Source organism: Theobroma cacao, chromosome 9 (assembly GCF_053813885.1).
Source record: "Theobroma cacao isolate CCN51 chromosome 9, ASM5381388v1, whole genome shotgun sequence".
Lineage (NCBI taxonomy): Eukaryota > Viridiplantae > Streptophyta > Magnoliopsida > Malvales > Malvaceae > Theobroma > Theobroma cacao.
In genome coordinates, this window is record NC_142647.1 from 36,560,181 (window position 1) to 36,568,474 (window position 8,294).

Below are 8,294 nucleotides of genomic sequence, written 5' to 3' on the forward strand. Positions count from 1 at the left end.
ATAGGGATACTAAGTTAAATTGGACAAACTAAATACTACTTCCTCCTCTCTAACTTTGAAATTTATTTTGCCATTCTTCACATCAATAATTGTTCCAATTGTAGCTAAGAATAGTCATCCAAAAATAAGAGGAATCTCAACATCATCTTCAAACTCAAGCACAATGAAGTCCACTAGTATGTACAAATGCCCAACTTTAACCAAAACATTCTCAATAATCCCAACTAGGTGCCTGATTGTTTTGTCAGCTAATAGCAAGGTAACTGTAGTAGGCTGTATCTACTTAAATCCAAGTTTCCTAGTAATAGACAAAGGCATTATTGAAACACTAGCACCCAAATCACACAAAGCTTTAGAAATTTTAAAACTACCAATAGTGCAAGGACTAGAAAAATTCCCTAGATCTTTAAGCTTTGGTGGAAAGCTTATTCTGGATTATAGCACTGCACTCTTCAGTAAGTGCAATAATGTCAAACTTTTCCAATTTTCTCTTCTTGGTCAAGATATCTTTCAAAAACTTCACATAGCTTGGCATGTTTTCTAAAGCTTCATCAAAAAGAATATGAATGTGCAACTTTTTGAATACATCAATAAATCTTTGAAATTATTTGTTAAGTTTTTGCTTTTGAAAACATTGAGGAAAAGATGGTGGAGGTGTTGGTGTAGGTTTTAATTGTGATTTTTCCTTGAATTTTTTAGCGAAATTTTCAATCACTACTTTTTTAGCATCATTTTCAATTTCATTAGATCGAATTGAAATTTTCAAATTTAACTCTTTATCCCTTACCCCTTTACTTACCTTTTTCCCACTATAGAGAGTGATTTCCATATAATATTCCTTAATTTTTCTTCTTGGGTTGGGTTCTATGTCACTAGGTAAGTTACCTTGAGGTCTGTTATTAAGAGCACTAGCAAGTTAGCCCACTTGTGTTTCAAGATTTTTGATTGATGCTACTTGACTTTAAAGAATGATACACCTAATCAAGTAATCCAAGCTTGAATAAACCCCTTTAGAGTATCTCGCACACTTTAAGCAATCAAGAAGAAGAGAAATAAAGGTGTACCTATGATCACTGACTTGATCTAAGTGGTACAAAGCGAAGTGCTTCAATCTTTTACAAGGATAGGAGTGAAGTATAGAAACTATGCTAAAGGTTTTTGCAATTTTTGAGCTCTTTTTGATCTTGGAAGCCTTGGATATGTTTCTTAACCGTTGGCAGTATCTTTTATACTTGGAAAATCAACTCTAATGGATGTTTGACAGATTTTGACTGTTGGAAATAGTTTGGAGTTGGTTCTAACCGTTAATCAGTCTTCTAGCTTCAAATTCAAATTTTTAGACAAAGAGCTCTTAGTTGACTAACATACTTCTTAGTCTATTAAGTTGGTTCTGTCTTCTGATCCTAGTTCAGGTAGTAAGCTCTTAGTCGACTAACGATTCCTCTTAGTCAATTAAGTCAGTTCTATTTCTGAACTCTGCTTCTAGCAGTAAGCACTTAGTCAACTAACAATATCTCTTAGTTGATTAAGTTAGTTCTGTTTCTAAACTGGCCATCTTCACTTTTGAGTTTAGTTGACTTACTTCCTTGATTATCCGACTAAGTGGCTTCTGTTTTGTGGCTCAAATGTAGCTCCTCATTCTTATGGAAGTTGATATTCCTTTTTTAGTGATTGATTTATTATTAGCATACATTTTTCATCTTGCACACTCAAGTAACAAAGTTAGACATAAATGAGTGGGAATGTTTTATTATCATTAAAAACTAATGGAGCCAACAATGTCCCCCTTTTTTATGATGACAAATCATTCCTTGATTAACAGCACAGTGTCTATTAGTTTTTTTTTATTTTGTAAAAAATGAGGGTTTTCTCCCCTTGAATGAGTACTCCCCTTTAGAGTATGCATGATTTTATTATTCGCTTCAGGAGGTTTTTATTACTTCTTAAAAAAATGATAGATATAGATTCATATATCATCAATGTTGTAATTAATTGTCTGTCATATTATTTTCAGACCTTATTCAATCCAAAACTAAATGCCATAAACCATCCAACAAAAATATCAGCATTCATACTTATTCTCAACCAAATTCCATTCACAATATCATAACAAAAATTAGTTATTAGCATAACAGCCCAATATCAGCACCCAATCTTTAAATAGCAGTAGTCAAAAGAGCATAAATATCAAGAACAGATTTAAATGTTTAACCAACAGCATATAATTTTCAACACAATATCATAAATAACAAAGTCAAATTCAATTGTTCAACTGTTAGCAAAACAAAAACAGCTTAATCATCATAGTCAAAGTTCCTAAATTACCCCTCGATCATTTCTACCTTCTATCTCCCCTAAGCTTCCTATTTCTCCTAAGGCTCTATTATGTTTTCCCTTTTTTTTGTCCTCAGTAAACAGGGTTGTTCAATCAGTGTCTGAAGAAATAGAAGGGGTAGACTCATTAGTGCTAAAGTATACATTAAGGGGTTTAGGAGAAGGTTTAGGTGATGGTCTTTTGGGTGAGGCTTCAGGGGATTGGTCTAAAATTTAGAGTGGATCTTGAGCAGAAGAGATGGTTGAGGGTTTGGCTTTTTCAGCTATCCTGGAAGACTTTCTTTTCTTGAGGAATTTTATTTTTGTTGCCATGGTCTTCCTTCCTTTACTAAGAATTTTTGGGTTCTCTTGTGTTGGTGCAGCAGCTCTTTCTTTATCTTTACCAAATTGGTTAATCTGCCCTGTAGTGTGCATTGACTTAGGGGATGCTCTGACAGATGCAGACTTCTGAGCTTTAGCCTTTTCTGCTTCTTTCTCTACTTGTTCTTCTTTGATCATTTGATGGAAAATATCCATGATTGAAACTTCCTCTGAGTTAGGTGAAGATGGTTGTTCTGGTTGTGGTTCATGATGGGATGGAGAATTTTCAAATAAGCCAAGCACTTTAGTGCCTTGATCGAATTCATCTTTATTTTGAGGCTCAATAGTGGGAGATTTCCTTGGTTGAACTGATTCTGGTTCATGACCTTCAAGCTAAAAGGCAGGACTTTCAGCAGCTTGTTTTGCTGGTGTTGGACTTGCTGTTACAAAAGTGTTTTCAGTTGCAAGACCAGTAGATGATTTTTCTTTTTCTTTCATCAAGTTTTTCAGCCCTTTCAACTTATCCTCAATTTTCTAAATCTTTACTAACTGATCAGTGAGCTTTCCATCGATCCTCATTAGCAAGTTCAAAATCATTTCATTTGAGATCTGGAAGGAGGCTGTCTCTGTTTGAGCAGGAATTGCAGAGACCTTAGGGGTCTTGGCAAACTTTTCTCCTTCAAGTTTGTACCCCATATTTGGCAAACTTCCTAGGTAGATTGCATGGTCCCTGCTTTTTACTTGATCATTCTTATATCTTGAGCTCTATACCCTCTTTTTCTTCACCAGTGAGGTGATTATGTTCCTATAAGGTAGATTTACTTTATCAATTTGACAGGCTCCTCTCATCCTTTCGACCATGAATCGGCCTAAGTTGAGTGGAGCAGCATTGAAGGCATGCTCCAGCAGCCACATGTCCTGAAGACTTACGTAGTTGAAGCTGCCACTTCTCCCATGAATATTTGCAGCAATGAAGTAATGCAGGATTTTAATCTGTGGACTTTTGCTTAAACTGGCATAACTTTTGCATGAATATCTTTCTTTCCTATGATTATCTCCCACAGAGATGAGGGATCATAAGTTTTAGGAATTTCATAATCACCCTCTTTACATTCAATTTTGAGCAGACTTTCTAAATCTGCAGCAGTCACCACAAACTCTTTTCCATTTAGGAAGACATTCAAATCATCATTAATGAAATCCTCAAGATCCTCAGGATCCTCAAGTTCATTCTCATCTAATGCTATGCTTGCATAAAATTCTTTTACAAGACTAGCACTATAGGTTCTATTCTTAAAAGTGCTAAATTTCTTCAATTTCATTTCCTTAAAATAATTCGATAATCTTACTTGAATTTTAAGGGTCTCATCAAAGCTATCCTAGTCGATAAATTTACCACATGTAATCAAAGCATTTTCTATCTTCTTAAACCTATCCTCATGAGCTTTATTTATAAACTTTAAGGACAGAATATTACCTTTCTTCGAGAGTTTTCCTTTTTCTTTCTTTTTCTCTGATTTATGTTCCTTCTCTGTCTGTTTTTTCCTAGTTTTCTCAACCATAGAAGCGGACATAACTCTTTTCTTCTTTGTTTGAATTTCTGCTGGTGGACTCTCTTCCATTGGTCATTTTCCCTTTTTCTTTTCCAAAGCACTACTGGTTAATGTGGTTTTAACCATTTTGGTTTTGAGCAATTTAGGCTTAAGGTTTCGTGAGTTTGAAAATGAAAGATTTCAGTTTCAAGAGGGTCAATTTCAGATGAGAGAAAACTAAGAGAGAATGAGTTAAGAGAGATTAATCTTTCTCAAAAATCATTAGTCTCCCCCTCTTTAAGTATGGTTGGTAACCCTCTATTTCAAAATTCAAAAATTTACCTCTCATTTTATTTTTATTTTTATTTTTTTTTGGCTAAGCAGTTTTTCCCTCTTTTTCTTCACCCGATAGGCTGACTCTGTTTACTTTTACTATTTTATTCATTCTATTTGACTGAGTCTTATTATTTAAGGAAACAGAATGCTCTTAGTTGATTAAGCTATTCTCTTAATCAACTAAGCACCTTCTGTCTTATGAATGAAAATTTCACAAATTTTCTAAAACTCTTGTACATTAATCATTCTTAGATTTCTCCTAATTTCACAGAATCTTTCCTCATTCAGGGGCTTGGTGAATATATCAACTAATTGTTGTAAAGTGTTAACAAATTCAATCTTAATGTCTCCTTTCATCACATGGTCTTTAATAAAATGATGTCTAATTTTAATATGTTTAGTCCTATAGTGCTAGACAGGATTTTTTGAGATGTTGATGGCACTTGTGTTATCACAAAATATTGGTACATTACACATTATTACTCCAAAGTCTTTTAATTGTTATTCAGCTTCAGCTGTGGAGAGTGCAATAGAATTATGTTTCTTACTTGACCAAGACACAAGCATACTTCTTAGAAACTGACAAGTTCCACTAGTACTCTTTATATCCATTTTGCTTCTAGCAAAACCTGCATCTGAATATCCAATAAGACTAAAGGATGATTATCTAGGATACCATATTCCGAGAGTTGTGTATCTAAGAGGTATCTAAAGATTCTTTTAACAACAATCAAGTGTGATTCTTTGGGTTGTCATTGAAACTGTGCACACAAGCATACACTGAATTGAATATCAGGCCTACTAGCTGTTAAATAAAGTAATGATCCAATCATACCTCTATAAAGCTTTTGATCAACATTTTTTCCTTTTTCATCAGCATCAAGTTTTGTGGATGGACTCATTAGTGTGCTAATTCATTTCAGCTTCAGCATGTCAAACTTTTTTAACATGTCTTAAATGTATCTTTCTTGGCTAATGAAGATTCCATCCTCACTTTGTTTGATTTGAAGGCCAAGAAAGAATTTCAACTCACCCATCATGCTCATTTCAAATTCACCCTACATCTATTCAGCAAAGTTCTTGCACAAAGCCTCATTAGTAGCACCAAACACAATATCATCCACATAGATTTGAACAACAATTAAATCATTCAAGCATTTTTTAATAAACAATGTTGTATCAATGTTTCCTCTAACATATCTTTTTTCAACTAAAAACTTTGAAAGTCTCTCATACCAAGCTCTAGGAGCTTGTTTCAATCGATATAACGCCTTATTCAATTTAAAGGCATAATCAGGCTTTTCAAAGTCTTCAAATCCAGGGGGTTGTTTGTCATAAACTTCCTCTTGGATAAAGCCATTTAAAAAAGCACTTTTCACATCCATTTGGAATAATTTGAAGTTCATGAAACATGCAAATGCTAACAACAATCTTATAGCTTTTATCTTAGCAATAGGGGCAAATGTTTCATCATAGTTAATGCCTTCCTCTTGATTATACCCTTGAGCCACTAGCCTAGCTTTATTCCTAATAATATTTCCTTGCTCATCTACCTTATTTCTAAACACCCATTTTGTGCCTACAATGGGATGATTTAATGGCCTAGAAACCAGTGTCCATACTTGGTTTCTCTCAAATTGATCAAACTCTTCTTCCATGGCCAAAATCCAGCTTTTTTCTTTTTCTGCCTCTTCAAAGCTTTTAGGCTCAATTTGTGAGATGAAAGTTGTGAATTCACATGTTTCTTTTGTTCCTCTTCTAGTTTTGACTCCTTGAGAAGTATCACTTATGATTTGCTCTTGTGGATGATCCTTGATATACCTCTAGCTCTTTAGAAGATCATTGTGTTGATTTCAGTCCTTTACAAGGTTTCTAAGGGTGGAGGTTCTGTTTCTTTTCCTAAGGAATTTTCTTCACTGTTTTTCTTGTCATTTAAGCTCATTTCTTCCATTTGTCTTTCAAGGTCATCCGTATCATCTTCGTTGGTAGGAATTTCCTTTTATAAAGCATTGGATTCATCAAAAACTACATTGATAGATTCCTCAACGGTTAAAGATCTTTTGTTAAAGACTCTATAAGCTTTTGAGTTCAATGCATATCCTAGAAATATAGCCTGATCACTTTTAGCATCAAACTTTCCTAGAGGATGTTTTCCATTATTCAACACAAAGCATTTACAGCTAAAGCTTCTAAGGTGAGAGATGTTTGGTTTTCTACCTTTGTATAGTTCATATGGGGTTTTTGATATCATGGCCCTTATAGAGACTCTATTAAGGATGTAAGCTGTTGTGTTGACAGCTTCTGCTCAAAAGTACTTTGGTGGATTATTTGTACAAAGCATGGTTCGGGCCATTTCTTTCAAGGTTCAGTTTTTTCTTTCTACAACCCCATTTTGTTGAGGTGTTCTAGATGTTGAGAAATTATGATCTAATCCATTTTCATTACAAAAGTTTTCAAACTCATCTCCCTCAAATCCACCTCCATGATCACTTTTAATGCTTACTATGACAAGTCATTTTTCATTTTCAACCTTTCTACAATGATTGATAAAAGCAGATAAAGCATCATTCTTATGAGCAAGAAAGTAGACCCAAGGATACCAAGAATACTCATCAACTATCACAAAGCCATATGATTTACCTCCTAGGCTAGTTATGCTAATTGGTCAAATAAATCTATGTGCAGTAGTTTAAGAGGTCTAGAGGTGGAGACAACCTTCTTGGTTTTAAAAGATGTTCTAATTTGTTTACCTAGTTGGCATGCATCACAAATTTGATCATTCTCAAATTTAAGCTTAGGCAATCCTATAACTAGATTTTTCCTTATCAATTTTGAGATGGTATGCATGCTCACATGTCCAAGTCTCATCTACCATAACCGGCCATTATTTTCAACATTTGCCACAAGACATGTTTCAAATTAATCTCAAGGTCTTCAAGAAATATAACATACATATTCTTAGTTCTTTTTCCTATGAATGAAACTTTGTTAGTACTTATGTCTATCACTTCACATTTATTTGAGTCGAGGCATACCTTAAAACCTTTATCACACAATTGGCTAATACTTAATAAATTGTGTTTCAATCTTTTAACCAGCAACACATGACTAATTTGAGTTTGAGAGTTCTTACCAACCGTTCCTATGCCATGAATTCTACCTTTTGAATCATCACCAAAGGATACGGTACCTCTTTTTTTCTTATCAAGCTAAGTAAACAGCATTTCATTTCTAGTCATGTGCCTTGAACAGCTACTATCCATATACCAAGGCTGCTTCTCCTTTAGTTGAGCTCTTGAACATGTGTCTTTTAGGTTCGGCTTAACCTGCAAAACAAATTTTTAGTTTTTCTTAATAGGTACCCATACCTTAATGGGTCCTTGAAGGTTAGATGCAATATAGGATCTTTTTGGAACCTAAATCTTTCTTGTTTTCTGCATACTTCTTTTTCTATAGCAGTCATAGGACAAATGACCAATTCTATCACAAATATAACATCTAGATGATACCTTATCAGAATTTTTCTTGAAGTATGTATTTCTTCTTGAAGTTTCTTTTCTCATATTCTTAAGAGCAACATTTTCTTCAATTACTTTTTGTAAAGCTTTAGTTTTATTTTTCAATTCCAATTTTAGAATTTCATAATCTATTTTTTAATGTTCTAGTTCTGTTTAAAAAATGTTTCTTTGTTCAAAAATAGAATTAAAGTCATGTCTAATATTTTCTAAATCTATCTCAAGAGATGCAGACTTTTTCTTTAAAATCTTGTATTTTGAAGCAAGTTTTTCAAAT